Consider the following 25,944-nt stretch of genomic DNA (forward strand, 5'->3'; position numbering starts at 1 on the left):
AAAATACTTTTTTCTGTTAAAAGTATTATTTGATTCTGGCCAGTGTTTTCATTGTATTGGATCTCTCTCTTAAACTTTGTTACTTACAAAATAGCATCAAAGCCCGTATAGCTTGAAAAACAGAGGTGTCTAGTTAATTAGTGTAACTACACGGATGCCTGCCTGCCAGTGGGATGTGTGTGTGTGTGTGTGTGTGTGTGTGTGTGAGAGAGAGAGAGAGAGAGAGAGAGAGAGAGACAGAGAGAGAGACAGAGAGAGAGACAGAGAGAGAGACAGAGAGACAGAGACAGAGAGACAGAGACAGAGAGACAGAGAGAGACAGAGAGAGACAGAGAGACAGAGACACACATAGCCAGAGCAAGATAGAGAGAGAGAGAGCGCGCGCTCCTTGCTGGAAGCATGCCCCTGAGTTGGCTGATTGGCCCGATGCCATTTCAGAATTTCAGCTTCACTGTTCTCTGACCTCCTATTGTCCCAGCTCTGATTTATGGGACTTAGACTCTCTTCAAAGGCAAGGTGTCTGGAGTTTAGGGTCTTTACTTCTCGGCCCCTCCTCCCCCCGCCCCCGCCCATTCTGCTTGTGTTCACCTTGCAGTAACCTTGCAGAACTCAGCATTTTTTACCTGGGCTCAATAGCCAGGGACTCCACAGAAGGAGAGAGAGAGAGAGAGAGAGAGAGAGAGAGAGAGAGAGAGAGAGAGAGAGAGAGAGAGAGAGAGAGAGAGAGAGAGAGCCCTGGTTTCCATTCCTGGGTGATGGAGTCATGGGAGAAACTGCATTGAGCAAACGGAGTGGGACCTGAGCCGGCTCCAGTGTTCACTAAGCCGCTCAGGGCAGAGCAGCTGCTGTCTCTCCCAGCCTGCATCTGTCACTGACCACTGAAGTGTGTGTACAAGGTGAGAGCGGGGGTTTTTCTTTAATTTGGAGGCAAATTGCCAGGTATTGCTGTTGATTGTGCTTCATAATTGGGGGGTCTGTATATCACCACAAATTCAGGTCGTGGACTGCGCGTGGCTTTATTTATGCCCTTGTTTGCCATCAGAGGCCATTCTGCTCTCCACAGTATGTGTCCGGATCATGGCAACAGATTCAACAGGGAGCTAGCTGCTTTTCCTCCCCACAACGTGGTCATTCAGTGTTGTCCCCTTGAATCCTTCTGTTAATCACTGCTACCAAGTGTCATAGCTGTCCTTATACAGGTTCAGTGCTAACTGAAAGGTATGTGAAACTGATTTAGTGAAAGTCTGAAATAATATTTTTTTAAGTTCATGATGTGATGTATTCTTTGTTTACATACATGCGAGCACTGAAACTTTCTAAAGTGGAGTCTCCTAGACAGAAGTAGTGTGGGGTTCCTATGTATTTGCTTGTCATCATAAAACTACTTGGTCATCTGTGTGTTGTGGGGTGTGGGGTGTGAGGTGTGTGTGTGTGTGTGTGTGTGTGCTGGCGCGTGCGCTCCTGTGTGAATGTGCATGACAGCACATGCTTGTGTGATTTTAAATATCTCAGAACCAAAAGAAAACCCAATAGCTCTTCTCCTCTGATGTGCGTCTCATTAACCGAACAGTGTGTAAGCTGTTTTTGTGAGGACATCTAAATTGGACAACTTCAAGTGTTGTGTCTGCTGGATAACTCGGATACTGTGTGAGCTTGTGAAAGTGTGTAGGGCACATAGCACACATCCCAAATTCCAGTGACGGGAACTAAACCATGTGCTTGGGTAAACAGATGGTTCTTAATCCTTAGCCACTTCAGCATGCTCGCTGCTTAAACCAAACCTATAAAGCGAATGAAGGAGGTGTACCGTCTTGTAGCAACTAAATAAATATATAGCATATATTCAGTCATAAGTCACACTTCAGAAAAGGGAAAGGATAGCATTCAGGTGTTGTCTAAGTAGGATTAGAAGAAAATTAGGATGGTGATTAGGAAAGGGCACCGTACCAACTGAGGAGCACTTAGAAAAGAACCGCAAAGCACCCCTACCTCCTCACATGTTGCACTTCAGATTGAAAGAGCAGTGTCATTCCTAAGGGAATTTGGGGTGAGCAAAAAGGAAGCCAAGAACAAACATTTTTAATAAAAGATGCTGTCACCCTGTGGGATGTGTTTGTCTGTGCTACGTAAGTAGGATTCCGGTGCAAAGACTAAGACCGTTAACATAAACGCCTTGGAATGTTCTTCAGGATTAGTTTACATAGAGGTGGACTTCGAAAATGAACAAGGTGAAGATGTTTCATTAGAATTCAATTCGTATGAAAGTTACTTAAAACAATCAACAAGTAACATACAATATCAAAATGGTTGTTTCTCCTGTTGTTGGTTTAGCAGAAATGTTTGGAAGCCCCAAGCTAAAATGTTACCTGGTTCCACATTCATAGGAAGTGCTTCAAGCCTTGAACGCTCTGTTCATGGCTTCTTGGTTTCAGAATCTACTGTTCATGGCTTCTTGGTTTCAGAATCTAAGATGCTGTGAACCGATTCACAGGAATAACAGGGCTCTACCATCTGCCTGATTTCCAAGTGAGTTGGAACAGCACATTTCCACGTCACAGCTGCAGGCTGAGGCGTACAGAGGATCAATAATGGCTGTTCTCATGTTGAACCCTTGACTTGGCTGGGTGTCTCCTGCCACAGTCCACAGTTTGGCTCATTTGTTTTAAGTGCTTAGAATGACTTTAACTGCATGACGGGAATGACGTTCTTCTCCCTGTGATAGAAAGCCAGGAGTATGCATGGCTCTCTAATGACACCAGGCTCGGATGTCCAAGTGTGGCCCACTTGTACCCTTGCTCATCTTTCATGCAAAAGGTTAAGCGGTCGCCCTGGATGAGACATAATCAGCCCGAGCCAAGGAGAAGGACCTTGGGTTGTGTCTGTGTTTATTCTTACATGACAAGCTAACTTCATGAAAACAGAACCAGAAAGTTTACATATTAAAGGCCCTGGTCTCAAAGTATACAGCCTGTTCAAATACATTTACTCTGATGCAATTACACTCCCTTAACTAAAACTTTAAAAATCATGAATCTTAGCATGCTGTGGTTTTCTTCCACTGCTCTTACTTTCAGAGTTGGGTTTTTTTAATCAGGGCTTTAAAGTTACTACTACGTCCTTCACTTATTAAATGACACTTCTTTTGATTTGTATCATGGAACAAGCTACACATCGGTGAGAAGTCAGCAATGTTTTATCCCTGAAGAGGAACCCTAACTTCTCAGAGGTCAAGTGATCTGCTCACTGCCTGAGCAGGAAGTAAGGTGAGCAAAGGGAAGACAGAGATTCACGGTCAGAATGCACCCACTGGTTCTCTGTTGTGCCTGGCATGCCTATTATACATATGGGGCCTGTAAACCTAGACGGATTCTCTCCACTGACTGACTCAGTGTGTTGTTAAGTTGAGTTGAAGACCATGTGGTGTGTGGAGGTGGCTTACAGTCCACGTAGTATCTTTGCTCTGGCACTCTAGTCCCTAGCTTCTACTACACTTATCAGATTCTTTCAAGGGACAATAGAGTCCCACGGGATAGGGGTCGTGTGCAATGCTCCTGAGGCTTACTCCTGGGCTCCCTAGATAGGCCTAAATTAGGCAGGAAAGGGATGCACGGAAAGAGAGTAAGAGAAGATTGGTTCCTTTGGTAGATTTTGAGGATATAGGAGATTGGAGGGTGAATTAGGAAGAGGTGAGGCTCAAGACTGTTCTTTGGTGACACAGACTAAACACATTTCTCCCGTATCTACTTAGAAGACCTTTCTTTTGGAGAAAGAACTTCATAGTGCTCAGGATACCCTCAGACATGCTTTGTAACATAGGGCAGCCTTGAACTTGAGATCTTCCTGCCTCCACCTCTGGAGAGCCAGAATTACAGCCAGGTGACATCATTTTCTTTTTGTGGAGTTTGGGAGTTAAAACTGAGGGCTTTTTGAATGCTAGAAAGCATTTCAGCAACTGGTCTGTATCCCTGATTTCCGGCCTTATTTATCTTAAAGTCGACGTCTTCTAAGGAAGAAGAAGGGGTGGTTGTCAGAGGATTGTGACTGTGGTTAGCATCCGAGGAGGTAGCCAAGGACTTGGAGGTTCCTTTTCAAAATGCCCGGGACCGTGACTGAAGCTTGGTTTTGGTTTTGGTAGTTGTTGTTTTGAATTTTGGCATATTTGTATAAGTATGACATTTCTTGAGTATAGGGCTCAGCTGTAGTCATGATGGTCATTTTGCTTTCGTGGGTATTTTATGATTAAATAACCTGGAGGTAATTTCACACATATTCTCATTGCCTGTGGCTTGACAGCAGTTTGCCATTGGAGGTCATGGCTAATATTTTCCACTCGTGGAATTAGGTCGGTGTTTAAGAAGCGACAGTATAGAGAATTTTGTAGTTGGGATTTAGAAATTGGAGGTGTGTATCTATATATTATGATCAACATAATTCCTGTTTAAATACTTGAGTTATGCCTACTAGACAGGTTTAGAAAAGAGACGCATCTTGCCATAGGCTCGATTTTAAAGAAAGTGCTAATTATCAACCAAGTGTGAACTCTGTTTAATAACCCAAACATTCTTATCAATGTACAGTTTCAGGAATCATCAAGACACTGGGTCATAGCTCTGTGATGCAGGGCCAGTTAGTACATGCGAGGCCTTGTGATCAATCCCCAAGACTCGCCACCACACAATACAAACTCTTACTACCAAAGGTCACTGAGACACGTAGTTCTATTGCTACTGAGCATGGTCATTCTTCATGAAAAAAAAATCATTGCCAAGTATCCAATGGCATATTGGGTTTTAAGTGAATTTCCAAGATTTATACTTCAGTATTTTTTAAATCAATGAAAACATGCTTTTATTATCTTCTTTGGTGGACTATTTTAAGATCACCATGATTTACATGTCTTGATAATGAAGTATTAAAGAAGTATTTCTTGCAACTCTTAGTATCATGAGTAATAGCGCCTAGGAAACCAGTCATTGGATCATGACAGTATGTCCAGAGATATTATTTTGTAGCTATAAAGAACCATCTTCCCTTGTCCTGAGTGTCAATACTGTAAGCCACTAAAGGACTGACGAGCAATGAATCCTCTTTATTAAATGAGCTTAGTATATTTCCTGCCCTGTACAGCTACTTATCATTTCAGATAGATCTCAACAGTAGACGTTTCCCAATGAGGGTTCTAGTCACCCTCCAATTAGGCTGGCATTACTTTAGAGAATGAACTCTGTGTAAATTCATCATTCAGTTTTGGCTGAGACGATCATTTGATATGGTAGATACTCAACAAATATTCATAAGCAAGAGTAAATGAATAAATTAACCAATCTTTGAGTTAGAATGCTCTAAAGGTTTACTACAAAGCTTTTATGTTTTCAGTTTGATTTTCATAAACAAACTCAAGAAAGAATATCAAAACGATGTTGATAATTCTGATTCAACAAAAGCCCCATTGCCCATCACACACAAGGATCCATGGCCAGCTGAACCTAGACCAGCAAGCATAGCAAGTGTCGAACCGTGTATAAACTAGTGAGAAGTTCAGCTTTGAGCTGACCTGGCAGAGTGTCGTTGCAATGTTTCTGCTTTTGAACTCAGAAACAGTGCATGTGGGCATCAAGGAGTGGAACAAGATGGGCCGCTGAAAAACAGGGTAAATTCACACTTCCACTCCTGCTTCGAAAGAATGAGAACCTCAGAATCACAACATTTCCACTCGAAAACAGCCTTTTTATCCATTAAATATTTTAAAAAGGAGAAAATACATTTCTTGTTTGAATGGGCATGAAAGGTCTTAGCTCACTGTTTTCTTTTTCCATCCCAGTGACAGAGTGGCATTTCCTGCTGGAATTTAGTATATAAACATGTGGAATTTGAAAGCCAGGGGAAAGGAAGAGTCAATAATGAGAAGTATCAAAAACTGGTACAAGGACCCACTTGTAAAAAAAATAATGCCTGATACACAAAAATCAATGTGTAGGAGTCAAAGACATAAAATATGAAGCTGAGAGTGTTATGGAAGCAGGCTGTGGCATAATAGATGCAATACAATGTCCCCAATTTGCCATAAGCAAGGGGGAGGGGCACTCTGCTGCAGTAGAAATGAGGGGTCCACTGTGGCCTTCTGTATAGATGCCCCAGTGTTCCCTTGTGCCTTTCAGACTTCCCAGGAGCAAACAGTGAAGGGGAAGTTACAGCACGTGTTCTATACTAGACCCACGTGAGTGTGAGTGTTAGAGGAAAAGCTAGAGACTGTTTTGTCTTGCTCATATTGTTCCCCGTTCCAATGTGCCATACTTGGCTGAGGGCTCCCAGTGAGGTTTGTGGGATTCTGATCTGGCATTAACACAGTTACAGTAATGAGATGGGGTGTTGTGAGCTATGTGTGGGCCCTCCAGAGGTTAACATGCTGGACTGCACCGAACTCCAAGCAATTGACGATTCTGAGCAGTCAAGATGGTGAACTTCAGATGAAAAAGCTTTCTTTTATCTGAGACTGTGATTTCTCATTTTCACTTCCTATTCTTCCAGCTGATTTCCTTATCCTGGAATTCACTCTAGTTACCCCACCCCCACCCCCAGCCCCCGCCCGCCACCGCTCCTCCCTACCCCACTATGACCTCCTACAACATCTCACACCAAACCCTGACCTGTTCACAGAAACACATCAGTCACGCTCAGCTCCCCAACCTGGCAGCCTGTTTAGAGCAATGTGCAATGTTCCTAGCAACAGATTAAGGCAAGTCCACAGAACTTCAAAAGCTGTGGCCACTCAAGCAGGCCACCTAGTTATACTTTGAACCTCTGCCTGTGGGTTTGTATTAGGTAAGAAACCCATATGTGGTTTTTAAATATTTTTAAAGTTTATCTTTAGTTGAAACTTGGGAGACACAATCACTTCCAGAAACAATCAGTGATAAAATTTAGTCTAAGTGCTAGACATGAGGGTCAGATGTGTGCACGCTAAAATATCCGGGTGGAAAACGTAGAGGTCACTGGGTGTTAGTCGAGGATGAGCTTAACTCTCAGAAACATTTATCATGAGCAATGAACACAGAAAATGGGGAGCCTTGGCCTCCTTTACGACCCTTGAATGAGCGGTTGGATGGCAAGTGACTTAATCTTTCTGGGCCTATGCCTTACATCTATCTGTACAGTCAGCCTTAGCCACATATAAATTAACTTCATATAGGCTTTCCACAGCAGATGAAAAGTTAGCCGGTGGATAGTAATATTTTAACAAATGGATTACCAGGATTTGGTGGGCAAATGAATTTTTCAAATTGGATGGGAAGATATGGACGGACAAGGAGAACAAGGATAAAGAGAACAGCAGAAATGAGTGGAAAATGAAGAGGGGGACACACGATGATCAGAGAACTGATGTCTTATTAATGATGACTTCTGTCAGCAGCTCGGACACAATAGCATACTCAGAAAAGATACTCACCTATGTTTGTTGATGATATGTAAGAGAAGAATGAGACGGCGGCAGAGGGATGAAAAAAAAGAAAGTGCATGAAAGAGTCTTTTAAAATACCACCAAGGGGGGGAAAACACCAAGATTTCTTATCTGAACTCTCTGGGTTATATTTGTCTAATGTTCAAAGTCGTCTTGATTCACCCCCATCCCCAACACACACACACACACACACACACACACACACACACACACACACTCTCTCTCTCTCTCTCAGCACAAGGCCACAACAAATAGTGATGCATAAAAGCATACTGATTACAGGAGTGCATTAGCTGTCTAAAGGGAGACCAGAAAGAGAAACTCGGTGTGCTTTGAACACACAGAATGCAACACACCTGCTAAATCAAAGGGAAAGAAACTGAAGTCTGAGGTTTCTGGCAGAAATCAAGGGGTGAGCACAAGCGCCAAACTACAAGACCATTTGTCAGGGACAAGTATTGATTGTTCCTCAGTTTTATATGTTTGTCTCAATGGTCCTTGCTCACTAATAGCAATATTTTCTCTGTGTGAAAGTCCAGACTCTCACACAGGTTTTAAATGCTCAGGTTTTTTACTACCATCAGAATGGTAGAGCCACCAGTAGGGAATGCTTTCCCTTCATTAAGGGAAAAGTCACAGTCACGTTTTTATTCATCTAAAAGTAGAAACACTCATGTGGTCCGTGCCGATGCCTAACGCATCCCTCGAGGAAAAACAGGCAGATCATGAGTTCAGGACTAGCTTGAGGAAGTTTGAAGCTAGCCTGAGCTACATAAGACCCTATCTGAAAACAGAAAAAAAAAAAAAACAGAGAGATCAAATAACATTCCATAATACTCCAGAAGTTAGTCATCTGGTCTTTTGAGAACTGTATTTATTGTGAGTCTGATTTGCAGAACTTCATTACCGAGCCAGTGAGATCACTTTAATATTTCCTCTTCCTCCTCTTCCTCCTCTTCCTCTTCCTCCTCTTTCTCCTCCTCCCTCCTTCTCATCTTCTTTTCCTTCTATTCTTTATTGAAAAAAGTCTCATGTATTCCAGACTGGCCTCAAGTTCATTATTTAGCCCAAAAATAGCCTTGAACTTTTGATCTTCCAACCTTCATCCGTTGCATGATGGGATTTATAGGCCCCATTCACCAGGCTATTTATGTGGTATTGGCCACTTCTATATACATTGAAACCGGAGCTTTGTGAGCCTTGCCAAGCACTCTATTGGCTAAACCGCGTCTCAAGAGCTCTTGCCCATCTCTTAACAAATAAATCCTTATGGATTTGTTTTCTTTCTTTGCATGCTTATTAACTTGCATGGTATGGTCATCGGAAAACAACCCTCATTCCTTTACAGAATGACTCCAAAAGAAACGGAATTGACACGATTCTCAAATAATTTGAAGAGCTGTAAAAGGGGCAGGAAGATGGAATTAAAGGACAGGTTCTATGCAACCGGAGTTTAAAACACATTATAGAGGTCAAATGTGGCTGCCTTGAAGGTGTCAGGAAGAATAGCATTGTCACCAACAGTGCTCAGAGGATCAAATACCACTGTGCTATGTGTGTGTGAGCCGTTGTCTCCATGGTCTTCTCATTTACAATCAAGGGTAACAGCGCATCTTGTTTGTGTCAGAGAGTAGTAGAAGGAAATAATCAGATCAAGTTTTCTCTCCCAGCTTCTGGATGAAGACTCATGCTCTCCTGAGTGGAGGGTGACTGTTTTTACTCTGTGTCCCTTCATGTCACCTTCTCCCTGCTCATCTGTCTTTGTGTCTGAATTTCTCCTTTGGATAAGGACACCAGACTTATGGCATTTACATGTCTGAATGTACCCTCTAAGTGACTGAAAAGGCATGGGCAAACTCCTGATTCAGTTTTGATTTGCTGCCCTGCAACAGATTGCCCTTGCCTAAAATTGCAGGTCACACGGAAGCTGCGGTTAGGATGGTCACGTGATGACAGACACAGAAGAGTTTAAAATTAAAGAGACTGAGCTAAACTTTGCCCCAAGTCATCTTGAGCAAGAGCTTATAATAGCAGAACAAATGTAGCATCACCAAAGGAGGTCAAAAGTGAGGCTTCCATCAGGTGGAGCCTTGGTGTGACACATGCTTAGGCCACATAAGTAAATTATGAGGAGGGGTCTGCTCCACTAAGACTCAGAACATAAGAAACACACAATACACGTTAAACTCTGATCCTAGTAAAACCACTGTGCTGTGCATAATATATCAAATGAATTCCCTATGTACAAATGAAGCTTTGGGAAAACTGGATGCTCTGCTACTGTGTGACCATTGGTGCTCAGATCTGTAGCACTGACCATGAAGTCAATAGGAGAAACCCTTTAAAAGTCTTAACTATCCTTCTTTAGTGGTCTTTAAATGCTGTGCTGCATAGCAGGAGTGACGGCCACATGTGCCAACCACTTTCCTAAGTGCTCTCCACACCCAAACACTTTTATTTCTCACCAGAGTGCTATAAATAACAGGTAGAGGAATTGGGCAGAAGAGGAAGTTGAGACAGAGGCTAACCAGACTCCAGTCAACCCTTGGCTGACGCAGAGCTCTTTCCGATCCCATAGCCTGTGGCTTAACCACAATGGGTACTGCTTCTCAAGGGAGACGTGATCTTTCTGAATCCATCTTTAGAACCCCAAAATAACCACGCTAAAATGTGTGCTTTAAAAGACTTTCATTGCAGTTATTTTTGCAGATAAATGGTACCCATGCCTCTGTCTTTATTTGAACCATGTGCTTTGAGGACATTTTATTTTAGATACAAGCCAATGAGCAGCCATCATAGCTCCTGAATCTCACCTTGCAGGCTTGCCCTGGACCTGCTTGCTTCTGTTCCCTCCCCCAGGCAGGTTTCCTGCTCATCGTTTCCTTGATGCCACCACCTGCTCTACTGAGCCAGGCCATGTTGTCATTCTCTGCTGAGACTCTGGTCTGTTTGAAGTTCTCACAGACACGCTAAGTTGTGTGCAGCACCTGACCATTCTCCCTGGTATTCCCATGAATAATTAATTAGCTTAGAGCATGGCCAGGGAATTTTTGATCCCTGCTTGGCTGCAGAGGGAAGGAAAAACATAACAACGAACTAAAAAGGAGCAGCTGTCCCATTGCTTTTGAAAACAGTAATGAAGCATAAAAGAATCAATAAAGTTAATTATGCAAATTATAACAAGCATTAAAAGTAGTAATTTAAAGTGTAGAATTCATAACATACTCCGTGTCTCAAAGAACCTTATTCAAAGAGGGAAATATGTATATACATATATATACATATATATATGTATATATACACACACATACATATATATATATGTGTGTGTATGTATATATGTGTATATATAAATGTATATGTGTGTCTGTTTGTATATATACATATATATGTGTGTGTATATACATATACATATATGTATACACATACTTATACATATACGTGTTAATTGTGTGCCAGAATATGGAAAGTGTCTATCATTTAACTATTTTAACTTTTATCAATATTATTTACTCAAAATTGAATTCCCCAACAGCCTTTCTATTCACATGTTACTTATTACTGAAGATAAAGCATTAATCCAACACACACATATATGTGTGTATATACATATACATATATACATATAATCAAGCTTTCTCTCCCAGCTTCTGGATGAAGACTCATGCTCTCCTTAGTTGAGGATGACTGTTTTCATTCTGTGTCCCTTCATGTCATCTTCTCCATGTGTATCTGTCTCTGTGTCTAAATTTCTCATTTTGATAAGGACACCAGACTTCTGGCATTTGCATGTCTGAAAGTACCCTCTAAGTGACTGAAAAGACATGGCAAACTCATGATTCAGTTCTGCTTTGCTGAAAAAAAATATATCCTTAGTATTTTAGGCTTACAAAAAGCTATTAGAGCAGTGCTTTGAACTGAAGATGACTTGGAAGGGACCAATCACATCAGAGTAAATTGTCATTCATGTGACCAGTGAGATCAAAGAAGCACATTATGAATCAAACTGACACTGACGACTTTTGATTACTCTGATAAAATACTACACCCTAAAGCAACTTCAAGATAAGCTTTTCATTTTGACTTACAATGAAAATGAGTCCACCATAGCATGGAGGCATGGCAGAGGCTGGGGGGCAGCGTCAACAGCACAGGAAGCTGAGAGATGGTGCCTTCAGCTGCATATAGGAACAGAGAGAGGGCGCTAGGAGTGAGGTGGGCTGCCCTCCCCAAAAGCCCTCCCCCAGTGTCATGCTTGCCCTAATAAGGCTTCTCTTTTTAATGGTGTCCTCAATTCCTCAAATAGCACCACTTTCTAAGGACCTTATGTTCTGATAACTGCTCCTCTAGGGGACATTTCCCTTTAAACCACAGCACTAGGTAAACCTTAACTTTAAAACATATTTAAGTAAACTGGTTCCTTGGGATACTCAAGGAATTATTTTCTGAGCTGTATTTTAAATCTTGTCTCCAAGAATCAAAGGTTGTATGAGTGTGAGGTATGGAAAGAAGATAAAGTTAGGGGAGGAAGAGACCTTTTGTCATCTCAGGTCTGATGACCACGTGGTCCCGTGGACCGCTCTGCAGTTGACCTCTGGCATTCTCCACGTTTTTGTCTCATCCCTTGTTAGTTCTGTCCAGTGATTCACTTATCACTCCTTACTACAGTGAATATAAGGTTTGGGATATTTAGTGAGACTGGGTTTGGTGTTTTGGGTTCTATATTGAAAGAGAAACATGGCGTTTTCAAAGTAGAAGGTTGTTATGACAGCTCACAGAGGCTCTTCCTGTGCTGAGCTAACACTCCTGATATACAGCTTCTATAAATCAAAATCCAATTAATGTTTTTAGCATTGTGACACAACTTGTTGGTAATAGCTTCAAAGTTGGCTTAGAATCATTTATCTTGTCACCGATTGGCAGTTCATTCATGTTACAAATCTCATGGGTGAAGGGCGCAAGCAGTTGGAGAGCTAAATCAATTACCCAAGCAGACGGCATATAGCAATGTATCACACGTAAAACTGCTGATTATCTTAAATGTCTCAGTTCATTCTGGTCTCTTCTTTTGGGCTCTCTAAAGCGTTATCAGCACCATGAAAATGGAGCCATTGAAAGGGCTGCTTTAATAGCTGGTAGAGACGGCATAATGGCTGTCCTTTATTAGACCTACCTGTTACTATTTTTAATGAGATTCAGAATAATTGTTTGGTAGACTAGACTACTTCCATTCAGTAGAACACAAGCTTGTTACTAGATTGAGTCCTGAGCTGTATGAAAAACATAGTCTCTCCTGATGGAAAATAATCATTATGAAACTGTGATTATGGAAGTAATAACAGTGAGGAAGGCACAGTAAGGTCATTGCAAGTTGTCATCTTTTAAATAGTTTTGGCAGACAATCTATTCTCAATGACAGGATAAAAGATGGTGTTCCATGCGATGCCTGGTAATTCAGTAAAGGGCCTGCCAATCTCTTGCAACTCAACTTGCAACTTACTCTTGGAACATGGTGAACTGGGGTTTGCTTTTAATGTATCCTCAAGGAGAATGGGTGCTCCTTGGCCCCATTCTTGGGGCATTGGAGAGCTTCCTGAACTAAATCTGGATCCAACCCCAAAATGCAACCCATGTCCTCATTTCTTTGTTTTTATTGGACATTTTATTTATTTGCGTTTCAAATGTTATCACCCTTCCCCATTTTCCCTCCACAAACCCCGTATCCAATCCCCCTCCCCCTGCTTCTGTGAGGGTGCTCCCTCACTCACCCACCTACTCCTGCCTTACCTCCCTAGCATTCCCCTATACTGGGGCATCAAGCCTCTATAGGACCAAGGGTTTCCCCTCCCATTGATGCCAGATAAGGCCACCGTCTGTCTGCTACATATGCATCTGGAGCCATAGGTCCCCCATGTGTACATTTTGGTGGGTGGTTTAGTCTCTGGGAGCCCTGGGGAGGGGGGTCTGGTTGGTTTATATTGTTGTTCTTCTTATGGGGCTGCAAACCCCTTCAACTCCTCCAGTCCTTTCTCTAACTCCTCCATTGGGGACCCTGTGATCAAACTAATGGTTGGCTGTGAGCATCCACATCTGTATTGGTCAGGCTCTGGCAGAGCCTATCAGGAGACAACTATACCAGGCTCCTGTCAGCAAGTGCTTCTTGGCATCAGCAATAGTGTCTGGGTTTGGTGTCTGCAGATGGGATGTATCCCTAGGTGGAGCAGTCTCTTGATGGCCTTTCCTTCAGTTTCTGCTCCACTCTTTGTCCCTGCATTTCCTTTGGACAGAAACAATTCTGGGTTAATATTTTTGAGATGGGTGGGTGGCCCCATCCCTCAACCGGGGGCTGTGCTTACCCACTGGACACGGTCTCTACAGGTTCTCTCTCTCCTTTGTTGGGTATTTCAGCTAATGTCATCCTTGTTGGGTCCTGGGAACCTCTTGCTTTCCTGGCATCTGGGACTTTCTAGTGGCTACCTCCAGTTCCCATCCCCCACTGGTACACACCATGTCCTCCTGACTAAGCTGCTTTTGTCCTTTACTGAAATACCCCTACTTTTGTAAACATAAAAGCATATGGTGTGTGACTTTGCTTGTTAGGTGAGAATACTTTTGTTCACTTTCCTGATTCAGAGAGAGGAATTGAAAACCATATAACATATATTAAGAGGAACTTTCCTTACTTACAGAAGCCACATTACATGGTGCCTTGGAGCCCACCCTCAGACCCTGGCTACTGAGATAAATCCCTTGGACTCCTTAGTTTTATCACCCATGGAGAAGGCGTCATAAGATAACCTCATCTGCTAATGATGAGAATTGAATTTCTTCTGGCTAATGGAAGCCCAGTGTGTACACCAGACTCTTGCAATGACTTAGTTTGCTTTCTGGTGTTGCGACAAGCACATGACCAAAGCGACGTGGAGAGACAAGTGTCTATTTCAGCTTACAGACTTCAGCTCATCACCTCGCTTCCTGGTTTGCTCACTGGCTCATGCTCAGATAGCTCTGTCTAAACACCAAGTTCCACCTGCTTAGAAATGGTGCTGCCTAAAGTGAGGCCCACACAAATCCATCTTCAAGCTAGACAGTGCCTTGTAGACATGCCCACGGGTCAACCCGATCCGACACTTGGTTAGTTAATGCCCCTTGTTTCCAGGTGACTCCAGGCCGTGTCAAGTTGACCGTGAGAATTGACTGGGTCAGATACTATCATTATATTTTGCTGTCATGGTAGTTTGGCTTTTATTTCAACTTTGTTATTAGAATTCTCTCCCCCTGCAAAATTAAAGAGGTCCAGTACGCATACAGCAGATAAAATTGAACATCATCTTGTCAAAGTAGTGACAAGGACCCCTTCTTGTCACCCGAGTGCACCTGTACACAAAGTACATTGGAAAACTTTTCACAGGCCTAGCCTTAAGCAGCAGGCTTGCTGATGTCTACAGACCACACAAGGAACATAGTTCTGGACATTTGAATATCAATAATAAATATGATAGCCTTTGCTGTGTAGCAGACAGGTCGCCTTTGTAAGCATTTTCACAAGCCAGATAACTTCATCTTCTTCCCAGGGTTAAAAGCAAACAACATAAGCAAGACCTGCCCTAAAGGCCTTGGCTACTTTATATTAATGTAAGGAACACTTTTCCTGTTGAGCTTATATCTCATGTATGCTATAGAGGAGTGACATGGGGGAGGGGGGGTCTCATACATGCCCCTCAAAAGGAAATTACTTTTTAAAAATAAGTATACTAAGTGAGCATATAGAAATATATTCCTCTTTCGTCTGACCCCACTACTGAGTATAATGTTAAAGGAACTAATGCCATGTTTACTTTCTGGGATATAAGAATGTAGTTTTGTGCTTGTTTGTTTGTTTTTCCTTTCTATGATATTCTACTGAAGGCTCTCAAGCCAGGGCATCTGGAGTCAAATCCTGGTTCTGCTACGCCCCTCAGGGAACTCTGGGTATATTACTTAGCCTGCACCTCCTACCCACCCCCTTCCACCGATTATAAGATGATGTTTTACATACCACCGCCCACAGCCAAAGAGCAGGCAATGTAAAGTGCTTTTACTTTCTTGTTGCAAGATGGTGAGAGAAGTCCACGAGGGCTATGAGCTACTTAAAACTACCACTTTACCCCAATGAGGTCTCATCAAACAAGGGGCAATAAAGAAAACAATTCCATTATTCCAGACCCAGGGATCTAGTGTGACTGAAGAACTGGCAGGCCACATTGTATACACGTCAGCTGTGGCAGAAATTAGTCAACATTGTTTATACAGCGTTTGTGATGTCTGGGTGACCAGCTGTCTGGAAAAAGAACAGGGCTTCCTTTTTCTGTTTAGTGTGGTGTGCCAGCCAGCTGGCATTTGGGAAAGGTGGGGACAACCGCACACTCACAGTGTGACCAGTGGACTCCATGTCTCACTGGATCGCCCTGCCCTCATGGCAGGTGTTGTCATAACCTTGATGGATCCCAGAGACCCCCAGGTCAAATGACAGCAAAAATCTCCCAGTCATTTGTATGAGTCTTACTCCAAGGCTAACATAATGCCAAACTACTGACCACTATGGATGATATTATAGATTCTTACCATTGGTAGGCCGCAATTAGCAGATAAAATTAAGAATTCTGTGTGAACACACAACCAAGGCAACAATAGATGCCTTTATGGGCCATGGGTCAGTTGCTTTTCATATATAATTTAAGAATTTTTAAGATTGTTCATTGTCTATGAATGTTCATTCCTCTAATCTTGGAGAGAAAGAGACAGAGAGAAAGGAGGGAGAGAGGGAGGGAGAGAGACACACACACAGAGAGAAAGACAGAGAAAGAGAAAGAGAAAGGAAGAGGGAGAGGGAGAGGGAGAGGGAGAGGGAGAGGGAGAGGGAGAGGGAGAGGGAGAGGGAGAGGGAGAGGGAGAGGGAGAGGGAAAGAGAGAGAGAGCATTTGTATTTGTGAAGCAGGAACAGCTAAACCTGGCCCTTAGCTGGCACCCAGAGGCCCTAACATCAGGTGCCAGGGCAGTGCCTGGCACTTTACTGATTGGCATTTTTGTCATTGTTTATTTTAAAACCTTTACTGATGCATAGTCGTGCTTCCTGTCCTGATATTGTGGAATTTTTTTTCAATCCTAGTATATGTATTGGGCCAATGTGGTGTGTCTGCTCTCCTTGCACACAGCAATGTCATTTGTCTGACAATAAACACTCGCTCAGTACAACTCAGTTGCATTCATAGGCACGGCATTGGACAAGCCTGGACCAAGTGGTAAGAGAGTAGATCTGTATCTGGTAAGGTGGTGAGGCTGTGCCTCTGTGCACAGACTGAGTCCTAAAAGCAAAGACAGGGAGAAGAGCTTACAGAGGCAGAGAGGAGAGGGAAAGGATGTCTGAAAGAGGGGATGTTTACAAACAAAGCAGCGTGGTGTCTGGAGGTCCGGGGAAAGATGATGTGTCACCTGGAAAGGGACCAGGCTGACTCTGATGTAAGTGACATGATGTGATCTTAGAGAGGCATGCAGATGCCACATGTCGAAAAACTTCACATTCAGCTAAATTATATGGTACCTGAGTAAAATAATGCCTGAACCTTAGGTACATAAAAGCAATATATGCAGCTTGTGGAATCCATGGCACTGCAGTTTTGGTTCTTAGACAAAGGTCTGTCCTGCTTCTGTACATTGTTACAGCACTTTTATGGTTATTAAAACATTGTGTGACCTGATAAAAGTCGAGGGTTTTTACAGAATTAAATCTGACATCCTCCTTATGTACACACACATGTATACACATGTACACAAAAATACCTGCCTTCATATATATGTATGTGTGTATGTGTGTGCAATATATATATATACACATACATACACACATATATATATATATATATATATATATATATATATATATATATATATATATATATCATGTACACACTCATGTGCAGGTACATACATGCTCATAAAATCATGTGGACCCATAAAATATATCCTGCATATACACATTCATATACAATTTCACAGTATACACATGTGCACACAAGTATCTACCTGCATATACACAGATACATATATATATATACATAAAACATATACATATATTGTGTGTGTCAGTGCGCGCATGCACCCATGCACAGCCATATACATGCACATAAATACTTGGGTGCCCATAAAAATATACCCCTCATATATACATTCATATAGTGTTTCACAGCACACACACACACACACAGATGAATATAGGCTTTATGTCCCCTGTGAGAACAGCTTGATCCAGACAGTGCAGAATCAGCCCCTTTGAGCTCCTGTGGTACAGACTGTTCATTTTAATCTTACTTGCCCGTATCAGGAAAGATTAGACATTCCATTAGACATCTTATGAGAATTATTTCATGAACGTTCAACCGCAGACACATGAAGGGCTTGCTTAACTATTAGTCCTGTGTGGAGCAGCAGTAGGTAAAGCCGAGGGTGACCTGTGCTGATAAAAACAAAGACTTTGACAACCAGCAGCACATTTTAGCAATAAGCACCAATTGTACCAATACCTGATGAACTTGGCTGACATCGGTAGACTCTCAGATTCTTCCAGCTTTGTGGTCTAGAGTTTTAACTTCCAGTTTCTTTTAAGGGTTGAAGCCTACAAATGAGGCAGAGCCGTCAGGAGGAATGAGATTCCCTGCCTATCTTTGAGCCTCTATTGTTGTTCTTTGCATAGGTGACAGGGTTTACAACTGTAAGGAGCATTTTCCCAGGGAAGAACTCATCATTCTCCCTGATATGAACCAGGCAAATCACTCTGATGAGCATCACACCCTCAGAGGCCTTTCTTATTTAATACTGAGATCAGAGAGGTGCTGGCCTCAGAGAGAGCAATAAATTATAAAAAACCACCAGGAGCTTCTGTCAAATGAATCAGAACAATTGATTTTCCTCTCAAACATGAGCCTGCCATGGGAAGTGTTTTAATATGGCAGAGACAGGGCCAAGAAGCTTAGCTTTAGGATGAAGGAAGCGTGGAAGACAAATTGCAGCGTGAGGCACAGTGTATGAAGAGTTTAAAAGGCAACTTGAGGGAGGTGGGGTGGGAAGTGGGGTGACTTGTTGAAATATGGTGTCCTGTGAGGGGATATTGATGTATATTCCAGGGAAACCATGAAAGAAGCCAAGATGGACCCACAGCTTAGAGGTAGTCCCTCCAAAGACCAAATATTAAGTACACATGGTATTTCTGTGACATCTCTTTATTACAGTTTAATACTAAATCTGTCAGCCCTCTTACCAAGAGGTGAGCCTTGCACAGTTTGTTGTGAGGCCCATTCTGCTAGGATAGGCAGACCAATGGGCTAGGACTGGAGGCTTTTATTGCTGTGTCTCTGTGAAACTCAAAGCTACTTTGCAATAGACTCTTCCACAAGGAGCAAAGAGCCAATTACTAACAGAATAAGGCATGAGAAATAACCAGACCTCCTGAGGGCAGCACAGTCATAAAGTAAGGACTGACTAGGAGTGGATTTATTGTCCTCAAGGTGCAATAGGAAGTAATTTGTCAGTCATGGGCGGAATGAATTTGGTCATCATGGTAAGCAGTTGTAGGCATCCATTGTATCTTTCCTTTAGTTGTGAAAATGAATCATGACAGCATCTTCCTGTTTATCACATTTTGTAAACAGGTTATTTATTAGTATTGTCTAACGTTCTCTTACTGAGTTTTCAGTATGAAACTTGGGAAGAAATGATTCTGTTTAATATTAATTTTCTCAGCTCCATCCTATCAACATTTTCCATCTTGTGTAGTTTTTAATGTATTTTGCCTTATGTCATATAAAACCATTCTACCCACGCACACTCACAAGCAGTCTGCTCTTCTAAATCTCAAGATTAAATGATTTCCTTTTAAAGATGGAAACCTACTAACCCCAGGGTACCAAAAGGGAAAGACTTGTCTAGAGCCAGATAAAATCCTAACAACACAATGAGAACACACAGAACTTAAATATAACATAAGCTCTAATCTACCTTGTTCACCTATCTCTTGCTGGTTATTATAGTAGCATTATTTTTTATTTACTGCACTTTCATATGTGAATGGTAACAAATCATTCTATTCTCTTATAAGAATGGAGGGACCTGACGTGAGGGGGGCTGTAAAATACAGAATGCCTCATGCACTGTGCTGTGGGTAGCATATTGTTTTGTGTGCATACCCTCAGTTCAAGCATGGAGTTTGAAGATATGGATTTTGCCTCTCACTATTCCCTCTCTCTGGAACACAGGCATACACACACACACACACACACACACACACACACACACACCTGCTGCTGCTGCTGATCACCAGCTTCCCTGCTGTGGACTTCCTGCTGTGTGGATGCCTGCTGACCTCTGCAGAGGAAGCAAGGCATGAAACTCCACATAGAGGGCACTGCTCAGTGCAGTTGAGCAAGAAAAAAGACCAAGTAGCACTTACCAAATGTCTCCTTCCCCCCTCCTACCGTCTCCTCATTTTCTTTGTAAAATATTACATCACCATCTCTTTTCTTTGTATGTTTTCACTATCTTAACCGCAACCTTTAACTCTCTACCCCACAGCTCATACACAATGCCCAGAGTGATGTTTAAGAGTCTCACATCAAGATGGCCTAGTCGGCCATCACTGGAAAGAGAGGCCCATTGGACTTGCAAACTTTATATGCCCCAATATAGGGGAATGCCAGGGCCAAAAGAATGGGAATGGGTGGGTAGGGAAGTTGGGGGGGGGGCGCTATGGGGGACTTTTGGGATAGCATTGGAAATGTAATTGAGGAAAATATGTAATAAAAATATTAAAAATTAAAAAAAAAGAGTCTCACATCAGCTAAGGTTTTTTTTTTCCTGTCCACGAACACAAGAAATACACACTTGCAATTTTCCCATAATACCTTCCTTTCACAAACGGCTCCTCCCCAGTGCGTTTACTCAGTTACCCTGAATAGTCTCATAATTTAAACTATCCAGCCTCAGACAGACATCAGCTGAAGTTGAAGTGTTCCCTGATACTTGGTAAAGAAATCCCTCCAAGAAATTTCCCTTGCGTGTCAAGTCCTGCTCCACAGTGAGGTCAGTCTCTGACGCCAACCCAGCAGCCTTCCCCAATCATAAATCTCTGTGTCCTAATCGACTTTGAGTAGCCAGCTAGTCCCAACCCTTCTATCTGGGCTCACCTCTTCTGTATCCCTGCCCACCTTCTGTCTGCGTAGGCATTCTCAGATATGGGGCTTTCTCTAATGTGCATCTTGCATCCTCGAAAAAAGGCCTGACTTGTGCAACCTCTGACAGGTGTCTGTCTCTTTTACTTCTGTTCCTATTTCAAAACTTCAAGGAGGTCCCCTATTTTTCTCCTTCCTCGTGTCCAGTTCATTCCCAAGTCTTGTTAGTTTTATGCATCCACCCACCTCCCATATGTCTCCCATTGTTTACTTTTCCCTCGTGTTTATTGCTACCACAGTGGCTCAGCCACCATCACCCAGAGCTTTATAGTACTCTCCTAAAAAAAAATCTCAACAGACACATTCTTCACAAAACAGCTGCTAATGCCAGCAAGCATGGAGAAATCTTCCCCAGCTGGGTATTCCACACTTATCATCAAATGTAGACACAGCAGTTGCTCTTCTCAAAACTCAGTGTTAGGGTTAGGTTCAGGATCAGCATTAGGGTTAGATCTTGGGTCCCTCTCACTGTGACATCTCAAGGTTAGGGTTAGGGTTAGGGTTGGGTTAGGGTCAGAGTCAGGGTTAGGATAAGGGTTAGGTCTTGGGTCCCTCCTGCTGTGACATGACATCTCATTCCAACAATACTGGCCTTCTGCCACATCTTAGACTGCCACACCAACCAGGATTCCCAAATTTCTGCCCATGTAATTACAGTCATGTCACTTCCCAGGAGACCTATCTTTCTAGCTGGTGACATCCTCTTTCGGGTACTGTGAAGCCTTTATTACCTACTCTACAGAAAAGAAACCGCTGTGCTTTGGTGGTCTACTACAGAGCACTAGTTACTTCTTCATAGCAAATGAATCTTTCAATCTCTAATGATCTGTTCATGATTCAATCTTGCACAGACACCTTTTGCAAAGCTGGCCCTTCATAAACACCAGAGTGCAAGCTTTGGGGGACAGAAGAGGGGTCTTGCTTGCATAACTTCTCATTTCCAGCATTTAGCTTTGGGACTGTGAGCAGTGAGTGCTAAGTTACTTGTAGCTTAATTAGAGTTCAGGTGATCTGCTCTTTAGGACTCTGTGCACTCTTGTGGTGAATTCATTCGATAATAGCTTGCTTTTTAGTTGTTAGTGAAGTGAGAACCTTGAATTGTCCCTAGAGTGAGCGGAATGAGGCAGGGTGAAGAGGGAAACATTTACTAGGAAACATCTTATTATTCTTTTCATTAAACACTAAATATTGGTCAAGTGCTTTGAGTAAGACCTAGTCAATCCTGCCAAGGAAAACAGTGCCGACATGTATGATGGCTGAGTTTCCATGGAAAATATGCTGCAGATTTCTCTCAGGTTCGCATGTTTTAAGAAAAGCAGAATTACTTCTTTTTTTACTTGGCAAAGTTCCGTACAAAGAACTCGAGGTAAGACTTAGGATAGACAAGCAATTATCTGACCTTTGGGGGAAATGAGACCTCTCTGATAAACTGATACAGAATATATCCTTGATGGAGGAGCTGAGCAGGGGGTGTAAGCGAAGGACTGTTGGAAGGAAGCAGACACTAGAGTGTCTCTGAGCTGCTCATCTGTGATGAATAAGAGCTGCCAGAGATTCCAAAAGTGTGGTCCAGTTGCGGGAGGGGGTTGCGCAATCCTCTTCTTGGTTCCCTTTTCCCTTTCATGTGTCAGAGCCAAAGAGGAGCTCTGCGAGCGCGTCCACAAAACTGCCTTAAAAATAACTTGGACTAACATCTTGGGAATGCGAGCACATTAGAAATGAGAAAAGCCTGTTACTGTGAGAGAATAATTTCCATATGAGACACCCAGCTCCCCTCTTCTGCGACGCTTCAGCCTCCCTTCCAGTGCGCTACCCATTCTGATGTTCTCAGCATCCTTTTCTTGGGAGGAGGGCTTGGTGGTGCTTGCCGGCTCCTCCCATCTACTCCTGTCGGGCCTTCTTACCGGGAAGGGGTCATTTTAGAAGCGTACTCACTAACCGCCACTGTTTGCACCCCACTACATTTTATAAGTAGAAAGCATTTCTCACAAACCCTTGGGTTTCTGGGCTAATGGTTATTGTGGCAAAACTATATCCCATGACCTCATGAGTTGAGGAGAGAGGTGAAATGTCAGCATCCATTTTAGAAAATCACAAATTACGATATGATGACATGTTTTTTTCTATACCTTAGGAATTAATTATATAATTTTTTAGAAATTAGCATGAAATATTGAACCTGGTGTATAGGAAACAGAAGGAATTAATTGTAAAAGACTTTATATTTTTAAAAAGATTTCCATTTGGAGTTTTATATGGAAAGAATCAGTAATACAAACTATGACCCAGTTTTTAAAGTTAAACTCAAATATTTGTATTTTTTTGTTTAGTCTGTGAACTATTTCACATATTCATCTAAAGACTTTAGACAATTTACAGAGGATTGCAAGACAATAAACTAATATAAGACAAAAATCAGTAATAATGAGTAGAGAAATGGACATATGTGCTTGAAAATGTGCTAGTGTTTTCTATTACAAACTTTTTTCACACTCTGAAGATATTATATCTATGACCCATACCAAAGACTCTTCAAGGGCTTCCCAGTTCATTCCACACTAAATAGATTTAGTATATTACCTTATAAGGAATTGACTTATTTTATGTTGCCACGACTACAACAACTTGATGGGAAAAGACCTTATTTGGGCCTACAGTTCTTGTGGGGATAGAGTTCCCTGTGACCAAGGAAGCTAGAAGTGAAAGTTCAGAATGAGGCTGACTGGCAGGTCACATTGTTACTGCGGTCCAGAAGCAGATAGATAGATTTGGAGGAGGGGCTCTGCCAGAGCCTGCTCCCACGCCCATGCTTCCTCCAGCAAGCTTCATGTCTTAAAGTTTCCATAACCCTTCCAAACATGGCCACCATCTACAGCTCAAGTGTTCAAGCACACAAACCTACCGGGGACATCCTACAGTCAAACAGGCATTGTAACCGCAGCATAAAGGTTTTGGCCATTTACCTAAGCATATTTAATTTTTTAGTCAGAATAAAAACTAAGGATTCAGGCTGGAGAGGTGGCTCAGTGGTTAAGAGCACTGACTGTTCTTCCAGAGGTCCTGAGTTCAACTCGCAGCAACCACAAGGTGGCTCACAACCATGGGATCTGATGCCCTCTTCTGGTGTGTCTGAAGTCAGCTGCAGTGTACTCACATACATAAAAAAATAAATGAATAAATAAAATAAATCTTTTTTAAAAAGATAAAATAACAAACAAACAAGCAAACAAAAACCCTAAGGATTCAGAAACCTGAAAATGTGTTTCATGACTGAGAGATGCTTATTAACCAAGAGCAACACCCCCACCCCCCAAACCCCTCAGCCAACACACACACCTGTATATACAAAAAACACACCTGAAGTGTTGATGTTTATTACATGGCATTTTTCACATAAACATAGGGTAGATTCACCTTTGAGTTATACACATTTAGAAAGATTCAGTACCAAGACTGTTTGTTGCTGGCTTTCAGTAGAAAGTGTTTTCCCCTTTAGCTATTGTCTCTGTGCTCAGGCACAGAGAGAACACCCCACACATGCTGGGTATTTCCTTTCCTGGCTTTCCCACCATCCTGGACTTGGCTCCAAGAGGCAGATCGGTGAGAACCACCCAGCATCTTTGTGGTGTCCTGCCTTTCAGTGGACCATGGAAGACCAGCCTTAGCATCCCACTGGAGAAGGGGTAAAACGGCTTCAGGCCATTGCTGTCTTGTCTCATGATCTCTTCATATGGGCATTTCCTGGGTGGTGGTAAACTGGGTGCATAGCCTTGGCAGTACCCTCACTACCTGTCCATGGCGTTATAAACAATCTTTTTAGTAAGTTCTCTAAGGATATTCATAGATCAGTGTATCTGGGCTATTTCCCAATGGGAGCCTAATATAAACATAATATTAATGGTTCTGTTCTCTGCACAAAGCACATCTCAAAAATATCTTCTATTCTCCATGTTTGTTGTGGGCATTAAACAGATCACTTAGCCTTTATTTTGGAAGTAGATTTCAAAGCACCTGGTTCAGGAAGACTAAGCCGGATGATTAAATGAACTAACTTGGATGTGTATACAACACCTGACACTTAGCAGAGATTTCCATTTAAATACATTTCATGTTGACTGAAGAGTGTCATTTGCCTCTAGAATGCCATTTTCATCTTAGTGCCGTGTGCTCTACCTCTAATGTGCTTCAGTGAGGCTTGAGCTGCAGTCACAGACTCTAGACTATTTGTGGGTAATGTTTAGGAAATCATCACATTTCTATTCTTTGGGTAATATTGGAAATGTGAGGCTTTCTAGCTAGCTAGGGATTGAGATGTTGACAGAACTCTTGTTGGTCTGGGAAGAGTAATAAAGATATGATTTTTATTTCCACATTTCACTGGGACACAATCCTTTTCTAAAAATAGCACAGATAGTTAATTTTGCTCAATGAATTATTATCCTATGTTTTATTAAGAAAGGAAACAAATACAAATGGAAGCGTGACTGTGCTAGAAATTATGTCTGCCTTTTTTTTTAGAATCCTATTCTTATATTCAACCTTTAATCCTCTGTGCTATCACCAGGCAATAATGATCATCTACAAGTGCTATGTTGAGTTAAATATCTGTGATAAATATAGCTTCAGACAGTTACCTGCCCCTAGATGCCACATTGTATACAGAAGTATACAGCTTGGCATAAGTGTTGTTGTTTGAATCTTTTAAATTCTGTGATTTTTAAAGAGCCTTCCACTGCATGTGCTGGAAGGCCTGAATGAGAGAGCATCTCTTTTGTCCCAGTCATTGCTTGTGGGGTGCAGACAGCAGTGACTACATAAAGACATTGTGAAGTTGGTGTATTAAGAGAAAAAAAGGAAAGGCAGAGGAATTGTGAAAAATGTGAGCTGCGCAAAGCTAAAGTAGCACACATCACATAGAGACACATTCAGAATAGTGCGTGCCATGTAAAGATACATTTTAAAGAAGCCTATACAAAGTCAACCCCATGCTGATCATCTAGATACTTCTTTTTAATCATGTTATACAACAAAAGGAATGAGAGCTCTCTGCAGCTTCTATTTAGTATTAAGTCAAGACAAGCAGTAAGGTTAGCTTGGGTCACTTGATAGTGACAGAAGGTAAGACAGTGCTATTTATGGACACACACACTCATTCATACACACTAACACACACACACTAACATACACTCAAATACACACTAACACGCACATTCACATACATGGAGA

At 42.1% G+C, this 25,944-nt stretch overlaps 1 protein-coding gene across 5 annotated transcripts in view; it reads left to right on the forward strand.

The window, feature by feature from the left end:
- Arhgap24 (Rho GTPase activating protein 24) overlaps positions 1-25,944 on the forward strand; it is a 420,204-nt gene that overhangs the window by 293,512 nt on the left and 100,748 nt on the right. The window contains exon 1 of one of the 5 annotated variants that reach the window (XM_029477121.2): positions 735-896. The exons of the other annotated variants lie outside the window; for them this stretch is intronic. The gene's annotated coding sequence lies outside the window, so the exon portion shown is untranslated. Of the gene's footprint in view, positions 1-734; positions 897-25,944 lie in introns of those variants that run through there. 5 annotated transcript variants of the gene reach the window in all.

Source organism: Mus caroli, unplaced genomic scaffold (genome assembly GCF_978045245.1).
Source record: "Mus caroli unplaced genomic scaffold, Mus_caroli_1 scaffold_4, whole genome shotgun sequence".
NCBI classification, from domain to species: Eukaryota; Metazoa; Chordata; class Mammalia; order Rodentia; family Muridae; genus Mus; species Mus caroli.